This window comes from Carassius carassius, chromosome 50 (assembly GCF_963082965.1).
Source record: "Carassius carassius chromosome 50, fCarCar2.1, whole genome shotgun sequence".
NCBI lineage: Eukaryota > Metazoa > Chordata > Actinopteri > Cypriniformes > Cyprinidae > Carassius > Carassius carassius.
Genome location: NC_081804.1, coordinates 19,431,217 through 19,451,853, shown reverse-complemented (window position 1 = coordinate 19,451,853; position 20,637 = coordinate 19,431,217).

Sequence of the window (20,637 nt, the reverse complement as noted above, 5' to 3'; positions counted from 1 at the left end):
CTGGTCTCAGAAACCTGTAAACTGACAATCTTGAGCATTGAAGTCCTAACATAAGATTTTGTGCATATAACTTCTAACACATGAAAAACTATCTTACAGCGTTGCAAAAACATTGTATTTCATAAGGCATAAGCATCTTTCAGTTTGGCAAGATTTGCACTGAATATTGAATGAAGCAGCTTTCTCTAATAGAGAGACAAGCTTTTGAGCAGATTTGGGCTAGATTTCACTTCATTTGAACAGAAGCACTATTTCAACATTACTGGACTCAGAAACCTGTAAAATGACAATCTTGAGCATTGAAGTCCTAACATATGTTTTTGTGCATATAACTTCTAACACATTAAAAACTGTCTTACAGCATTGCAAAAACATTGTATTTCATAAGGCATAAGCATCTTTCAGTTTGGCAAGATTTGCACTGAATATTGAATGAAACAGCTTTCTCTCATAGAGAGACAAGCTTTTGAGCAGATTTGGGCTAGATTTCACTTCATTTGAACAGAAGCACTATTTCAACATTACTGGTCTCAGAAACCTGTAAACTGACAATCTTGAGCATTGAAGTCATAACATAAGATTTTGTGCATATAACTTCTAACACATTAAAAACTGTCTTACAGCATTGCAAAAACATTGTATTTCATAAGGCATAAGCATCTTTCAGTTTGGCAAGATTTGCACTGAATATTGAATGAAGCAGCTTTTTCTAATAGAGAGACAAGCTTTTGAGCAGATTTGGGCTAGAATTCACTTCATTTGAACAGAAGCACTTTTTCAACATTACTGGTCTCAGAAACCTGTAAACTGACAATCTTGAGCATTGAAGTCCTAACATAAGATTTTGTGCATATAACTTCTAACACATTAAAAACTGTCTTACAGCATTGCAAAAACATTGTATTTCATAAGGCATTAGCATCTGTCAGTTTGGCAAGATTTGCACTGAATATTGAATGAAGCAGCTTTCTCTTATAGAGAGACAAGCTTTTGAGCTGATTTAGGCTAGATTTCACTTCATTTGAACAGAAGCACTATTTCAACAAGACTGGTCTCAGAAACCTGTAAACTGACAATCTTGAGCATTGAAGTCCTAAGATAAGTTTTTGTGCATATAACTTCTAACACATTAAAAACTGTCTCACCGCATTGCAAAAATCATTTTATTTCATAAGGCATAAGCATCTTTCAGTTTGGCAAGATTTGCACTGAATATTGAATGAAACAGCTTTCTCTAATAGAGAGACAAGCTTTTGAGCAGATTTGGGCTAGATTTCACTTCATTTGAACAGAAGCACTATTTCAACATTACTGGTCTCAGAAACCTGTAAAATGACAATCTTGAGCATTGATGTCCTAACATATGTTCTTGTGCATATAACTTCTAACACATTAAAAACTGTCTTACAGCATTGCAAAAACATTGTATTTCATAAGGCATAAGCATCTTTCAGTTTGGCAAGATTTGCACTGAATATTGAATGAAACAGCTTTCTCTCATAGAGAGACAAGCTTTTGAGCAGATTTGGGCTAGATTTCACTTCATTTGAACAGAAGCACTATTTCAACATTACTGGTCTCAGAAACCTGTGAACTGACAATCTTGAGCATTGAAGTCCTAACATAAGTTTTTGTGCATATAACTTCTAACACATTAAAAACTGTCTCACTGTATTGCAGAAATTATTTTATTTCATAAGACAAGCATATTTCAGTTTGGCAAGATTTGCACTGAACATTGAATGAAGCAGCTCTATCTCACAGAGGCTTTTGAGCAGATTTGGGCTAGATTTCACTTCATTTGAACAGAAGCACTATTTCAACATTACTGGTCTCAGAAACCTGTAAACTGACAATCTTGAGCATTGAAGTCCTAACATAAGATTTTGTGCATATAACTTCTAACACATGAAAAACTATCTTACAGCGTTGCAAAAACATTGTATTTCATAAGGCATAAGCATCTTTCAGTTTGGCAAGATTTGCACTGAATATTGAATGAAGCAGCTTTCTCTAATAGAGAGACAAGCTTTTGAGCAGATTTGGGCTAGATTTCACTTCATTTGAACAGAAGCACTATTTCAACATTACTGGACTCAGAAACCTGTAAACTGACAATCTTGAGCATTGATGTCCTAACATATGTTTTTGTGCATATAACTTCTAACACATTAAAAACTGTCTTACAGCATTGCAAAAACATTGTATTTCATAAGGCATAAGCATCTTTCAGTTTGGCAAGATTTGCACTGAATATTGAATGAAACAGCTTTCTCTCATAGAGAGACAAGCTTTTGAGCAGATTTGGGCTAGATTTCACTTCATTTGAACAGAAGCACTATTTCAACATTACTGGTCTCAGAAACCTGTAAAATGACAATCTTGAGCATTGAAGTCCTAACATATGTTTTTGTGCATATAACTTCTAACACATTAAAAACTGTCTTACAGCATTGCAAAAACATTGTATTTCATAAGGCATAAGCATCTTTCAGTTTGGCAAGATTTGCACTGAATATTGAATGAAGCAGCTTTCTCTCATAGAGAGACAAGCTTTTGAGCAGATTTGGGCTAGATTTCACTTCATTTGAACAGACGCACTATTTCAACATTACTGGTCTCAGAAACCTGTAAACTGACAATCTTGAGCATTGAAGTCATAACATAAGATTTTGTGCATATAACTTCTAACACATTAAAAACTGTCTTACAGCATTGCAGAAAACATTTTTTTTTTCATAAGGCATAAGCATCTTGCAGTTTGGCAAGATTTGCACTGAACATTGAATGAAGCAGCTCTATCTCACAGTGGAGAGGCTTTTGAGCAGATTTGGGCTAGATTTCACTTCATTTGAACAGAAGCACTATTTCAACATTACTGGTCTCAGAAACCTGTAAAATGACAATCTTGAGCATTGATGTCCTAACATATGTTTTTGTGCATATAACTTCTAACACATTAAAAACGGTCTTACAGCATTGCAAAAACATTGTATTTCATAAGGCATAAGCATCTGTCAGTTTGGCAAGATTTGCACTGAATATTGAATGAAGCAGCTTTCTCTTATAGAGAGACAAGCTTTTGAGCTGATTTAGGCTAGATTTCACTTCATTTGAACAGAAGCACTATTTCAACATGACTGGTCTCAGAAACCTGTAAACTGACAATCTTGAGCATTGAAGTCCTAACATAAGTTTTTGTGCATATAACTTCTAACACATTAAAAACTGTCTCACCGCATTGCAAAAATCATTTTATTTCATAAGGCATAAGCATCTTTCAGTTTGGCAAGATTTGCACTGAACATTGAATTAAGCAGCTCTATCTCACAGAGAGAGAGGCTATTGAGCAGATTTGGGCTAGATTTCACTTCATTTGAACAGAAGCACTATTTCAACATTACTTGTCTCAGAAACCTGTAAAATGACAATTTTGAGCATTGAAGTCCTAACATTAGTTTTTGTGCATATAACTTCTAACACATTAAAAACTGTCTTGCAGCATTGCAAAAACATTGTATTTCATAAGGCATAAGCATCTTTCAGTTTGGCAAGATTTGCACTGAATATTGAATGAAGCAGCTTTCTCTAATAGAGAGACAAGCTTTTGAGCAGATTTGGGCTAGATTTCACTTCATTTGAACAGAAGCACTATTTCAACATTACTGGACTCAGAAACCTGTAAACTGACAATCTTGAGCATTGAAGTCCTAACATAAGTTTTTGTGCATATAACTTCTAACACATTAAAAACTGTCTTACAGCATTGCAAAAACATTGTATTTCATAAGGCATAAGCATCTTTCAGTTTGGCAAGATTTGCACTGAACATTGAATGAAGCAGCTCTATCTCACAAAGAGAGAAGCTTTTTAGCAGATTTGGGCTAGATTTCACTTCATTTGAACAGAAGCACTATTTCAACATTACTGGTCTCAGAAACCTGTAAAATGACAATCTTGAGCATTGAAGTCCTAACATAAGATTTTGTGCATATAACTTCTAACACATTAAAAACTGTCTTACATCATTGCAAAAACATTGTATTTCATAAGGCATAAGCATCTTTCAGTTTGGCAAGATTTGCACTGAATATTGAATGAAGCAGCTCTATCTCAGAGAGAGACAAACTTTTTAGCAGATTTGGGCTAGATTTCACTACATTTGAACAGAAGCACTATTTCAACCTTACTGGTCTCAGAAACCTGTAAACTGACAATCTTGAGCATTGAAGTCCTAACATAAGTTTTTGTGCATATATCTTCTAACACATTAAAAACTGTCTTACAGCATTGCAAAAACATTGTATTTCATAAGGCATAAGCATCTTTCAGTTTGGCAAGATTTGCACTGAAAATTGAATGAAGCAGCTTTCTCTAATAGAGAGACAAGCTTTTGAGCAGATTTGGGCTAGATTTCACTTCATTTGAACAGAAGCACTATTTCAACATTACTGGACTCAGAAACCTGTAAACTGACAATCTTGAGCATTGAAGTCCTAACATTAGTTTTTGTGCATATAATTTCTAACACATTAAAAACTGTCTTAGAGCATTGCAGAAAACATTTTATTTCATAAGACATAAGCATCTGTCAGTTTGGCTAGATTTGCACTGAACATTGAATGAAGCAGCTCTATCTCACAGAGAGAGAAGCTTTTTAGCAGATTTGGGCTAGATTTCACTTCATTTGAACAGAAGCACTATTTCAACATTACTGGACTCAGAAAACCTGTAAACTGACAATCTTGATCATTGATGTCCTAACATAAGTTTTTGTGCATATAACTTCTAACACATTAAAAACTGTCTTACAGCATTGCAGAAAACATTTTTTTTTTCATAAGGCATAAGCATCTTGCAGTTTGGCAAGATTTGCACTGAACATTGAATGAAGCAGCTCTATCTCACAGACAGAGAAGCTTTTTAGCAGATTTGGGCTAGATTTCACTTTATTTTAAACAGAAGCACTATTTCAACATTACTGGTCTCAGAAACTTGTAAAATGACAATCTAGAGCATTGAAGTCCTAACATATGTTTTTGTGCATATATCTTCTAACACATTAAAAACTGTCTTACAGCATTGCAAAATCATTTTATTTCATAAGACATAAGCATCTTTCAGTTTGGCAAGATTTGCAATAAATATTGAATGAAGCAGCTTTCTCTTATAGAGAGACAAGCTTTTGAGCTGATTTGGGCTAGATTTCACTTCATTTGAACAGAAGCACTTTTTCAACATTACTGGTCTCAGAAACCTGTAAACTGACAATCTTGAGCATTGAAGTCCTAACATAAGTTTTTGTGCATATAACTTCTAACACATTAAAAACTATCTCACTCTATTGCAGAAATCATTTTATTTCATAAGACATAAGCATCTGTCAGTTTGGCAAGATTTGCACTGAATATTGAATGAAGCAGCTTTCTCTTATAGAGAGACAAGCTTTTGAGCTGATTTAGGCTAGATTTCACTTCATTTGAACAGAAGCACTATTTCAACATTACTGGACTCAGAAACCTGTAAAATGACAATCTTGAGCATTGAAGTCCTAACATAAGATTTTGTGCATATAACTTCTAACACATTTAAAACTGTCTTACAGCATTGCAAAAACATTGTATTTCATAAGGCATAAGCATCTTTCAGTTTGGCAAGATTTGCACTGAATATTGAATGAAGCAGCTCTATCTCAGAGAGAGACAAACTTTTTAGCAGATTTGGGCTAGATTTCACTTCATTTGAACAGAAGCACTATTTCAACATTACTGGTCTCAGAAACCTGTAAAATGACAATCTTGAGCATTGAAGTCCTAACATAAGATTTTGTGCATATAACTTCTAACACATTAAAAACTGTCTTACAGCATTGCAAAAACATTGTATTTCATAAGGCATAAGCATCTTTCAGTTTGGCAAGATTTGCACTGAATATTGAATGAAGCAGCTCTATCTCAGAGAGAAACAAACTTTTTAGCAGATTTGGGCTAGATTTCACTACATTTGAACAGAAGCACTATTTCAACCTTACTGGTCTCAGAAACCCGTAAACTGACAATCTTGAGCATTGAAGTCCTAACATAAGTTTTTGTGCATATATCTTCTAACACATTAAAAACTGTCTCACTGCATTGCAGAAATCATTTTATTTCATAAGACATAAGCATCTTTCAGTTTGGCAAGATTTGCACTGAACATTGAATGAAGCAGCTCTATCTTACAGAGAGACAAGCTTTTGAGCAGATTTGGGCTAGAATTCACTTCATTTGAACAGAAGCACTTTTTCAACATTACTGGTCTCAGAAACCTGTAAACTGACAATCTTGAGCATTGAAGTCCTAACATAAGATTTTGTGCATATAACTTCTAACACATTAAAAACTGTCTTACAGCATTGCAAAAACATTGTATTTCATAAGGCATAAGCATCTTTCAGTTTGGCAAGATTTGCACTGAACATTGAATTAAGCAGCTCTATCTCACAGAGAGAGAGAGGCTTTTGAGCAGATTTAAGCTAGATTTCACTTCATTTGAACAGAAGCACTATTTCAACATTACTTGTCTCAGAAACCTGTAAAATGACAATTTTGAGCATTGAAGTCCTAACATTAGTTTTTGTGCATATTACTTCTAACACATTAAAAACTGTCTTAGAGCATTGCAGAAAACATTTTATTTCATAAGACATAAGCATCTGTCAGTTTGGCTAGATTTGCACTGAACATTGAATGAAGCAGCTCTATCTCACAGAGAGAGAAGCTTTTTAGCAGATTTGGGCTAGATTTCACTTCATTTGAACAGAAGCACTATTTCAACATTACTGGACTCAGAAAACCTGTAAACTGACAATCTTGATCATTGATGTCCTAACATAAGTTTTTGTTCATATAACTTCTAACACATTAAAAACTGTCTTACAGCATTGCAGAAAACATTTTTTTTTTCATAAGGCATAAGCATCTTGCAGTTTGGCAAGATTTGCACTGAACATTGAATGAAGCAGCTCTATCTCACAGAGAGAGAAGCTTTTTAGCAGATTTGGGCTAGATTTCACTTTATTTTAAACAGAAGCACTAATTTAACATTACTGGCCTCAGAAACTTGTAAAATGACAATCTAGAGCATTGAAGTCCTAACATATGTTTTTGTGCATATATCTTCTAACACATTAAAAACTGTCTTACAGCATTGCAAAATCATTTTATTTCATAAGACATAAGCATCTTTCAGTTTGGCAAGATTTGCACTGAATATTGAATGAAGCAGCTTTCTCTTATAGAGAGACAAGCTTTTGAGCTGATTTGGGCTAGATTTCACTTCATTTGAACAGAAGCACTTTTTCAACATTACTGGTCTCAGAAACCTGTAAACTGACAATCTTGAGCATTGAAGTCCTAACATAAGTTTTTGTGCATATAACTTCTAACACATTAAAAACTATCTCACTGCATTGCAGAAATCATTTTATTTCATAAGACATAAGCATCTTTCAGTTTGGCAAGATTTGCACTGAACATTGAATGAAGCAGCTCTATCTCACAGAGAGAGAGGCTTTTGAGCAGATTTGGGCTAGATTTCATTTCATTTGAACAGAAGCACTATTTCAACATTACTGGTCTCAGAAACCTGTAAAATGACAATCTTGAGCCTTGAAGTCCTAACATTAGTTTTTGTGCATATATCTTCTAACACATTAAAAACTGTCTTACAGCATTGCAAAAACATTGTATTTCATAAGGCATAAGCATCTTTCAGTTTGGCAAGATTTGCACTGAATATTGAATGAAGCAGCTTTCTCTAATAGAGAGACAAGCTTTTGAGCAGATTTGGGCTAGATTTCACTTCATTTGAACAGAAGCACTATTTCAACATTACTGGACTCAGAAACCTGTAAACTGACAATCTTGAGCATTGAAGTCCTAACATAAGTTTTTGTGCATATAACTTCTAACACATTAAAAAATTTGTCTTGCAGCATTGCAAAAACATTGTATTTCATAAGGCATAAGCATCTTTCAGTTTGGCAAGATTTGCACTGAATATTGAATGAAGCAGCTTTCTCTAATAGAGAGACAAGCTCTTTAGCCGATTTGGGCTAGATTTCACTTCATTTGAACAGAAGCACTATTTCAACATTACTGGACTCAGAAACCTGTAAACTGACAATCTTGAGCATTGAAGTCCTATCATAAGTTTTTGTGCATATAACTTCTAACACATTAAAAACTGTCTTACAGCATTGCAAAAACATTGTATTTCATAAGGCATAAGCATCTTTCAGTTTGGCAAGATTTGCACTGAATATTGAATGAAGCAGCTTTCTCTAATAGAGGGACAAGCTTTTGAGCAGATTTGGGCTAGAATTCACTTCATTTGAACAGAAGCACTTTTTCAACATTACTGGTCTCAGAAACCTGTAAACTGACAATCTTGAGCATTGAAGTCCTAACATAAGTTTTTGTGCATATAACTTCTAACACATTAAAAACTGTCTCACTGCATTGCAAAAATCATTTTATTTCGTAAGACATAAGCATCTTTCAGTTTGGCAAGATTTGCACTGAACATTGAATTAAGCAGCTCTATCTCACAGAGAGAGAGAGGCTTTTGAGCAGATTTGGGCTAGATTTCACTTCATTTGAACAGAAGCACTATTTCAACATTACTGGACTCAAAAACCTGTAAACTGACAATCTTGAGCATTGAAGTCCTAACATTAGTTTTTGTGCATATAATTTCTAACACATTAAAAACTGTCTTAGAGCATTGCAGAAAACATTTTATTTCATAAGACATAAGCATCTGTCAGTTTGGCAAGATTTGCACTGAACATTGAATGAAGCAGCTCTATCTCACAGAGAGAGAAGCTTTTTAGCAGATTTGGGCTAGATTTCACTTTATTTTAAACAGAAGCACTATTTCAACATTACTGGTCTCAGAAACTTGTAAAATGACAATCTAGAGCATTGAAGTCCTAACATATGTTTTTGTGCATATATCTTCTAACACATTAAAAACTGTCTTACAGCATTGCAAAATCATTTTATTTCATAAGACATAAGCATCTTTCAGTTTGGCAAGATTTGCACTGAATATTGAATGAAGCAGCTTTCTCTTATAGAGAGACAAGCTTTTGAGCTGATTTGGGCTAGATTTCACTTCATTTGAACAGAAGCACTTTTTCAACATTACTGGTCTCAGAAACCTGTAAACTGACAATCTTGAGCATTGAAGTCCTAACATAAGTTTTTGTGCATATAACTTCTAACACATTAAAAACTGTCTTACAGCATTGCAAAAACATTGTATTTCATAAGGCATAAGCATCTTTCAGTTTGGCAAGATTTGCACTGAATATTGAATGAAGCAGCTTTCTCTAATAGAGAGACAAGCTTTTGAGCAGATTTGGGCTAGATTTCACTTCATTTGAACAGAAGCACTATTTCAACATTACTGGTCTCAGAAACTTGTAAAATGACAATCTTGAGCATTGAAGTCCTAACATATGTTTTTGTGCATATAACTTCTAACACATTAAAAACTATCTCACTGCATTGCAGAAATCATTTTATTTCATAAGACATAAGCATCTTTCAGTTTGGCAAGATTTGCACTGAATATTGAATGAAGCAGCTTTCTCTTATAGAGAGACAAGCTTTTGAGCTGATTTGGGCTAGATTTCACTTCATTTGAACAGAAGCGCTTTTTCAAAATTACTGGTCTCAGAAACCTGTAAACTGACAATCTTGAGCATTGATGTCCTAACATAAGTTTTTGTGCATATAACTTCTAACACATTAAAAACTATCTCACTGCATTGCAGAAATCATTTTATTTCATAAGACATAAGCATCTTTCAGTTTGGCAAGATTTGCACTGAACATTGAATGAAGCAGCTTTCTCTAATAGAGAGACAAGCTTTTGAGCAGATTTGGGCTAGATTTCACTTCATTTGAACAGAAGCACTATTTCAACATTACTGGACTCAGAAACCTGTAAACTGACAATCTTGAGCATTGAAGTCCTAACATTAGTTTTTGTGCATATAATTTCTAACACATTAAAAACTGTCTTAGAGCATTGCAGAAAACATTTTATTTCATAAGACATAAGCATCTGTCAGTTTGGCTAGATTTGCACTGAACATTGAATGAAGCAGCTCTATCTCACAGAGAGAGAAGCTTTTTAGCAGATTTGGGCTAGATTTCACTTCATTTGAACAGAAGCACTATTTCAACATTACTGGACTCAGAAAACCTGTAAACTGACAATCTTGATCATTGATGTCCTAACATAAGTTTTTGTGCATATAACTTCTAACACATTAAAAACTGTCTTACAGCATTGCAGAAAACATTTTTTTTTTCATAAGGCATAAGCATCTTGCAGTTTGGCAAGATTTGCACTGAACATTGAATGAAGCAGCTCTATCTCACAGTGGAGAGGCTTTTGAGCAGATTTGGGCTAGATTTCACTTCATTTGAACAGAAGCACTATTTCAACATTACTGGTCTCAGAAACCTGTAAAATGACAATCTTGAGCATTGATGTCCTAACATATGTTTTTGTGCATATAACTTCTAACACATTAAAAACTGTCTTACAGCATTGCAAAAACATTGTATTTCATAAGGCATAAGCATCTGTCAGTTTGGCAAGATTTGCACTGAATATTGAATGAAGCAGCTTTCTCTTATAGAGAGACAAGCTTTTGAGCTGATTTAGGCTAGATTTCACTTCATTTGAACAGAAGCACTATTTCAACATGACTGGTCTCAGAAACCTGTAAACTGACAATCTTGAGCATTGAAGTCCTAACATAAGTTTTTGTGCATATAACTTCTAACACATTAAAAACTGTCTCACCGCATTGCAAAAATCATTTTATTTCATAAGGCATAAGCATCTTTCAGTTTGGCAAGATTTGCACTGAACATTGAATTAAGCAGCTCTATCTCACAGAGAGAGAGGCTATTGAGCAGATTTGGGCTAGATTTCACTTCATTTGAACAGAAGCACTATTTCAACATTACTTGTCTCAGAAACCTGTAAAATGACAATTTTGAGCATTGAAGTCCTAACATTAGTTTTTGTGCATATAACTTCTAACACATTAAAAACTGTCTTGCAGCATTGCAAAAACATTGTATTTCATAAGGCATAAGCATCTTTCAGTTTGGCAAGATTTGCACTGAATATTGAATGAAGCAGCTTTCTCTAATAGAGAGACAAGCTTTTGAGCAGATTTGGGCTAGATTTCACTTCATTTGAACAGAAGCACTATTTCAACATTACTGGACTCAGAAACCTGTAAACTGACAATCTTGAGCATTGAAGTCCTAACATAAGTTTTTGTGCATATAACTTCTAACACATTAAAAACTGTCTTACAGCATTGCAAAAACATTGTATTTCATAAGGCATAAGCATCTTTCAGTTTGGCAAGATTTGCACTGAACATTGAATAAAGCAGCTCTATCTCACAAAGAGAGAAGCTTTTTAGCAGATTTGGGCTAAATTTCACTTCATTTGAACAGAAGCACTATTTCAACATTACTGGTCTCAGAAACCTGTAAAATGACAATCTTGAGCATTGAAGTCCTAACATAAGATTTTGTGCATATAACTTCTAACACATTAAAAACTGTCTTACATCATTGCAAAAACATTGTATTTCATAAGGCATAAGCATCTTTCAGTTTGGCAAGATTTGCACTGAATATTGAATGAAGCAGCTTTCTCTAATAGAGAGACAAGCTTTTGAGCAGATTTGGGCTAGATTTCACTTCATTTGAACAGAAGCACTATTTCAACATTACTGGACTCAGAAACCTGTAAACTGACAATCTTGAGCATTGAAGTCCTAACATAAGTTTTTGTGCATATAACTTCTAACACATTAAAAAATTTGTCTTGCAGCATTGCAAAAACATTGTATTTCATAAGGCATAAGCATCTTTCAGTTTGGCAAGATTTGCACTGAATATTGAATGAAGCAGCTTTCTCTAATAGAGAGACAAGCTCTTTAGCCGATTTGGGCTAGATTTCACTTCATTTGAACAGAAGCACTATTTCAACATTACTGGACTCAGAAACCTGTAAACTGACAATCTTGAGCATTGAAGTCCTATCATAAGTTTTTGTGCATATAACTTCTAACACATTAAAAACTGTCTTACAGCATTGCAAAAACATTGTATTTCATAAGGCATAAGCATCTTTCAGTTTGGCAAGATTTGCACTGAATATTGAATGAAGCAGCTTTCTCTAATAGAGGGACAAGCTTTTGAGCAGATTTGTGCTAGAATTCACTTCATTTGAACAGAAGCACTTTTTCAACATTACTGGTCTCAGAAACCTGTAAACTGACAATCTTGAGCATTGAAGTCCTAACATAAGTTTTTGTGCATATAACTTCTAACACATTAAAAACTGTCTCACTGCATTGCAAAAATCATTTTATTTCGTAAGACATAAGCATCTTTCAGTTTGGCAAGATTTGCACTGAACATTGAATTAAGCAGCTCTATCTCACAGAGAGAGAGAGGCTTTTGAGCAGATTTGGGCTAGATTTCACTTCATTTGAACAGAAGCACTATTTCAACATTACTGGACTCAAAAACCTGTAAACTGACAATCTTGAGCATTGAAGTCCTAACATTAGTTTTTGTGCATATAATTTCTAACACATTAAAAACTGTCTTAGAGCATTGCAGAAAACATTTTATTTCATAAGACATAAGCATCTGTCAGTTTGGCTAGATTTGCACTGAACATTGAATGAAGCAGCTCTATCTCACAGAGAGAGAAGCTTTTTAGCAGATTTGGGCTAGATTTCACTTCATTTGAACAGAAGCACTATTTCAACATTACTGGTCTCAGAAACCTGTAAACTGACAATCTTGATCATTGATGTCCTAACATAAGTTTTTGTGCATATAACTTCTAACACATTAAAAACTGTCTTACAGCATTGCAGAAAACATTTTTTTTTTCATAAGGCATAAGCATCTTGCAGTTTGGCAAGATTTGCACTGAACATTGAATGAAGCAGCTCTATCTCACAGAGAGAGAAGCTTTTTAGCAGATTTGGGCTAGATTTCACTTTATTTTAAACAGAAGCACTATTTCAACATTACTGGTCTCAGAAACTTGTAAAATGACAATCTAGAGCATTGAAGTCCTAACATATGTTTTTGTGCATATATCTTCTAACACATTAAAAACTGTCTTACAGCATTGCAAAAACATTGTATTTCATAAGGCATAAGCATCTTTCAGTTTGGCAAGATTTGCACTGAATATTGAATGAAGCAGCTTTCTCTAATAGAGAGACAAGCTTTTGAGCAGATTTGGGCTAGATTTCACTTCATTTGAACAGAAGCACTTTTTCAACATTACTGGTCTCAGAAACCTGTAAACTGACAATCTTGAGCATTGAAGTCCTAACATAAGTTTTTGTGCATATAACTTCTAACACATTAAAAACTGTCTTACAGCATTGCAAAAACATTGTATTTCATAAGGCATAAGCATCTTTCAGTTTGGCAAGATTTGCACTGAATATTGAATGAAGCAGCTTTCTCTAATAGAGAGACAAGCTTTTGAGCAGATTTGGGCTAGATTTCACTTCATTTGAACAGAAGCACTATTTCAACATTACTGGTCTCAGAAACTTGTAAAATGACAATCTTGAGCATTGAAGTCCTAACATATGTTTTTGTGCATATAACTTCTAACACATTAAAAACTATCTCACTGCATTGCAGAAATCATTTTATTTCATAAGACATAAGCATCTTTCAGTTTGGCAAGATTTGCACTGAATATTGAATGAAGCAGCTTTCTCTTATAGAGAGACAAGCTTTTGAGCTGATTTGGGCTAGATTTCACTTCATTTGAACAGAAGCGCTTTTTCAAAATTACTGGTCTCAGAAACCTGTAAACTGACAATCTTGAGCATTGATGTCCTAACATAAGTTTTTGTGCATATAACTTCTAACACATTAAAAACTATCTCACTGCATTGCAGAAATCATTTTATTTCATAAGACATAAGCATCTTTCAGTTTGGCAAGATTTGCACTGAACATTGAATGAAGCAGCTTTCTCTAATAGAGGGACAAGCTTTTGAGCAGTTTTGGGCTAGAATTCACTTCATTTGAACAGAAGCACTTTTTCAACATTACTGGTCTCAGAAACCTGTAAACTGACAATCTTGAGCATTGAAGTCCTAACATAAGATTTTGTTCATATAACTTCTAACACATTAAAAACTGTCTCACTGCATTGCAAAAATCATTTTATTTCGTAAGACATAAGCATCTTTCAGTTTGGCAAGATTTGCACTGAACATTGAATTAAGCAGCTCTATCTCACAGAGAGAGAGGCTTTTGAGCAGATTTGGGCTAGATTTCACTTCATTTGAACAGAAGCACTATTTCAACATTACATGTCTCAGAAACCTGTAAAATGACAATTTTGAGCATTGAAGTCCTAACATTAGTTTTTGTGCATATTACTTCTAACACATTAAAAACTGTCTTAGAGCATTGCAGAAAACATTTTATTTCATAAGACATAAGCATCTGTCAGTTTGGCTAGATTTGCACTGAACATTGAATGAAGCAGCTCTATCTCACAGAGAGAGAAGCTTTTTAGCAGATTTGGGCTAGATTTCACTTCATTTGAACAGAAGCACTATTTCAACATTACTGGACTCAGAAAACCTGTAAACTGACAATCTTGATCATTGATGTCCTAACATAAGTTTTTGTGCATATAACTTCTAACACATTAAAAACTGTCTTACAGCATTGCAGAAAACATTTTTTTTTTCATAAGGCATAAGCATCTTGCAGTTTGGCAAGATTTGCACTGAACATTGAATGAAGCAGCTCTATCTCACAAAGAGAGAAGCTTTTTAGCAGATTTGGGATAGATTTCACTTCATTTGAACAGAAGCACTATTTCAACATTACTGGACTCAGAAACCTGTAAACTGACAATCTTGAGCATTGAAGTCCTAACATAAGTTTTTGTGCATATAACTTCTAACACATTAAAAAAACTGTCTTGCAGCATTGCAAAAACATTGTATTTCATAAGGCATAAGCATCTTTCAGTTTGGCAAGATTTGCACTGAATATTGAATGAAGCAGCTTTCTCTAATAGAGAGACAAGCTTTTTAGCCGATTTGGGCTAGATTTCACTTTATTTGAACAGAAGCACTATTTCAACATTACTGGACTCAGAAACCTGTAAACTGACAATCTTGAGCATTGAAGTCCTATCATAAGTTTTTGTGCATATAACTTCTAACACATTAAAAACTGTCTTACAGCATTGCAAAAACATTGTATTTCATAAGGCATAAGCATCTTTCAGTTTGGCAAGATTTGCACTGAACATTGAATGAAGCAGCTCTATCTCACAAAGAGAGAAGCTTTTTAGCAGATTTGGGCTAGATTTCACTTCATTTGAACAGAAGCACTATTTCAACATTACTGGACTCAGAAAACCTGTAAACTGACAATCTTGATCATTGATGTCCTAACATAAGTTTTTGTGCATATAACTTCTAACACATTAAAAACTGTCTTACAGCATTGCAAAAACATTGTATTTCATAAGGCATAAGCATCTTTCAGTTTGGCAAGATTTGCACTGAATATTGAATGAAGCAGCTTTCTCTTATAGAGAGACAAGCTTTTGAGCTGATTTGGGCTAGATTTCACTTCATTTAAACAGAAGCGCTTTTTCAACATTACTGGTCTCAGAAACCTGTAAACTGACAATCTTGAGCATTGAAGTCCTAACATTAGTTTTTGTGTATATAACTTCTAACACATTAAAAACTATCTCACTGCATTGCAGAAATCATTTTATTTCATAAGACATATGCATCTTTCAGTTTGGCAAGATTTGCATTGAACATTGAATGAAGCAGCTCTATCTCACAGAGAGAGAGGCTTTTGAGCAGATTTGGGCTAGATTTCACTTCATTTGAACAGAAGCACTATTTCAACATTACTGGACTCAGAAAACCTGTAAACTGACAATCTTGATCATTGATGTCCTAACATAAGTTTTTGTGCATATAACTTCTAACACATTTAAAACTGTCTTACAGCATTGCAAAAAACATTCTTTTTTCATAAGGCATAAGCATCTTTCAGTTTGGCAAGATTTGCACTGAACATTGAATGAAGCAGCTCTTTCTCACAGAGAGAGAGGCTTTTGAGCAGATTTGGGCTAGATTTCACTTCATTTGAACAGAAGCACTATTTCAACTTTACTGGTCTCAGAAACCTGTAAAATGACAATCTTGAGCATTGAAGTCCTAACATATGTTTTTGTGCATATAACTTCTAACACATTAAAAACTGTCTTACAGCATTGCAAAAACATTGTATTTCATAAGGCATAAGCATCTTTCAGTTTGGCAAGATTTGCACTGAATATTGAATGAAGCAGCTTTCTCTTATAGAGAGACAAGCTTTTGAGCTGATTTGGGCTAGATTTCACTTCATTTAAACAGAAGCGCTTTTTCAACATTACTGGTCTCAGAAACCTGTAAACTGACAATCTTGAGCATTGAAGTCCTAACATTAGTTTTTGTGTATATAACTTCTAACACATTAAAAACTATCTCACTGCATTGCAGAAATCATTTTATTTCATAAGACATATGCATCTTTCAGTTTGGCAAGATTTGCATTGAACATTGAATGAAGCAGCTCTATCTCACAGAGAGAGAGGCTTTTGAGCAGATTTGGGCTAGATTTCACTTCATTTGAACAGAAGCACTATTTCAACATTACTGGACTCAGAAAACCTGTAAACTGACAATCTTGATCATTGATGTCCTAACATAAGTTTTTGTGCATATAACTTCTAACACATTTAAAACTGTCTTACAGCATTGCAAAAAACATTCTTTTTTCATAAGGCATAAGCATCTTTCAGTTTGGCAAGATTTGCACTGAACATTGAATGAAGCAGCTCTTTCTCACAGAGAGAGAGGCTTTTGAGCAGATTTGGGCTAGATTTCACTTCATTTGAACAGAAGCACTATTTCAACTTTACTGGTCTCAGAAACCTGTAAAATGACAATCTTGAGCATTGAAGTCCTAACATATGTTTTTGTGCATATAACTTCTAACACATTAAAAACTGTCTTACAGCATTGCAAAAACATTGTATTTCATAAGGCATAAGCATCTTTCAGTTTGGCAAGATTTGCACTGAATATTGAATGAAGCAGCTTTCTCTCATAGAGAGACAAGCTTTTGAGCAGATTTGGGCTAGATTTCACTACATTTGAACAGAAGCACTATTTCAACATTACTGGTCTCAGAAACCTGTAAAATGACAATCTTGAGCATTGAAGTCCTAACATAAGTTTTTGTGCATATATCTTCTAACACATTAAAAACTGTCTCACTGCATTGCAGAAATCATTTTATTTCATAAGGCATAAGCATCTTTCAGTTTGGCAAGATTTGCACTGAACATTGAATGAAGCAGCTCTACCTCACAGAGAGACAAGCTTTTGAGCAGATTTGGGCTAGATTTCACTTCATTTGAACAGAAGCACTATTTCAACATTACTGGTCTCAGAAACCTGTAAACTGACAATCTTGAGCATTGAAGTCATAACATAAGATTTTGTGCATATAACTTCTAACACATTAAAAACTGTCTTACAGCATTGCAAAAACATTGTATTTCATAAGGCATAAGCATCTTTCAGTTTGGCAAGATTTGCACTGAATATTGAATGAAGCAGCTTTATTTAATAGAGAGACAAGCTTTTGAGCAGATTTGGGCTAAAATTCACTTCATTTGAACAGAAGCACTTTTTCAACATTACTGGTCTCAGAAACCTGTAAACTGACAATCTTGAGCATTGAAGTCCTAACATAAGTTTTTGTGCATATAACTTCTATTACATTAAAAACTGTCTTACAGCATTGCAAAAACATTGTATTTCATAAGGCATAAGCATCTTTCAGTTTGGCAAGATTTGCACTGAATATTGAATGAAGCAGCTTTCTCTTATAGAGAGACAAGCTTTTGAGCAGATTTGGGCTAGATTTCACTTCATTTGAACAGAAGCACTATTTCAACATTACTGGTCTCAGAAACCTGTAAAACTGACAATCTTGAGCATTGAAGTCCTAACATTAGTTTTTGTGCATATAACTTCTAACACATTAAAAACTGTCTTGCAGCATTGCAGAAAACATTTTATTTCATATAACATAAGCATCTGTCAGTTTGGCTAGATTTGCACTGAACATTGAATGAAGCAGCTCTATCTCACAGAGAGAGAAGCTTTTTAGCAAGATTGGGCTAGATTTCACTTCATTTGAACAGAAGCACTATTTCAACATTACTGGACTCAGAAAACCTGTAAACTGACAATCTTGATCATTGAAGTCCTATCATAAGTTTTTGTGCATATAACTTCTAACACATTAAAAACTGTCTTGCAGCATTGCAGAAAACAATTTATTTCATAAGGCATAAGCATCTTTCAGTTTGGCAAGATTTGCACTGAATATTGAATGAAGCAGCTTTCTCTCATAGAGAGACAAGCTTTTGAGCAGATTTGGGCTATATTTCACTTCATTTGAACAGAAGCACTATTTCAACATTACTGGTCTCAAAAACCTGTAAAATGACAATCTTGAGCTTTGAAGTCCTAACATATGTTTTTTTGCATATAACTTCTAACACATTAAAAACTGTCTTACAGCATTGCAAAAACATTGTATTTCATAAGACATAAGCATCTTTCAGTTTGGCAAGATTTGCACTGAACATTGAATGAAGCAGCTCTATCTCACAGAGAGACAAGCTTTTGAGCAGATTTGGGCTAGATTTCACTTCATTTGAACAGAAGCACTATTTCAACATTACTGGTCTCAGAAACCTGTAAAATGACAATCTTGAGCATTGAAGTCCTAACATAAGTTTTTGTGCATATATCTTCTAACACATTAAAAACTGTCTCACTGCATTGCAGAAATCATTTTATTTCATAAGGCATAAGCATCTTTCAGTTTGGCAAGATTTGCACTGAACATTGAATGAAGCAGCTCTACCTCACAGAGAGACAAGCTTTTGAGCAGATTTGGGCTAGATTTCACTTCATTTGAACAGAAGCACTATTTCAACATTACTGGTCTCAGAAAACCTGTAAACTGACAATCTTGAGCATTGAAGTCCTAACATAAGATTTTGTGCATATAACTTCTAACACATTAAAAACTGTCTTACAGCATTGCAAAAACATTGTATTTCATAAGCCATAAGCATCTTTCAGTTTGGCAAGATTTGCACTGAATATTGAATGAAGCAGCTTTCTCTAATAGAGGGACAAGCTTTTGAGCAGATTTGGGCTAGATTTCACTTCATTTGAACAGAAGCACTATTTCAACATTACTGGTCTCAGAAACCTGTAAACTGACAATCTTGAGCATTGAAGTCCTAACATAAGATTTTGTGCATATAACTTCTAACACATTAAAAACTGTCTTACAGCATTGCAAAAACATTGTATTTCACAAGGCATAAGCATCTTTCAGTTTGGCAAGATTTGCACTGAATATTGAATGAAGCAGCTTTCTCTTATAGAGACAAGCTTTTGAGCTGATTTAGGCTAGATTTCAATTCATTTGAACAGAAGCACTATTTCAACATTACTTGTCTCAGAAACCTGTAAAATGACAATTTTGAGCATTGAAGTCCTAACATTAGTTTTTGTGCATATAACTTCTAACACATTAAAAACTGTCTTAGAGCATTGCAGAAAACATTTTATTTCATAAGACATAAGCATCTGTCAGTTTGGCTAGATTTGCACTGAACATTGAATGAAGCAGCTCTATCTCACAGAGAGAGAAGCTTTTTAGCAGATTTGGGCTAGATTTCACTTCATTTGAACAGAAGCACTATTTCAAAATTTCTGGACTCAGAAAACCTGTAAACTGACAATCTTGATCATTGATGTCCTAACATAAGTTTTTGTGCATATAACTTCTAACACATTAAAAACTGTCTTACAGCATTGCAGAAAACATTTTTTTTTTCATAAGGCATAAGCATCTTGCAGTTTGGCAAGATTTGCACTGAACATTGAATGAAGCAGCTCTATCTCACAGAGAGAGAAGCTTTTTAGCAGATTTGGGCTAGATTTCACTTTATTTTAAACAGAAGCACTATTTCAACATTACTGGTCTCAGAAACTTGTAAAATGACAATCTAGAGCATTGAAGTCCTAACATATGTTTTTGTGCATATATCTTCTAACACATTAAAAACTGTCTTACAGCATTGCAAAATCATTTTATTTCATAAGACATAAGCATCTTTCAGTTTGGCAAGATTTGCACTGAATATTGAATGAAGCAGCTTTCTCTTATAGAGAGACAAGCTTTTGAGCTGATTTGGGCTAGAATTCACTTCATTTGAACAGAAGCACTTTTTCAACATTACTGGTCTCAGAAACCTGTAAACTGACAATCTTGAGCATTGAAGTCCTAACATAAGTTTTTGTGCATATAACTTCTAACACATTAAAAACTATCTCACTGCATTGCAGAAATCATTTTATTTCATAAGACATAA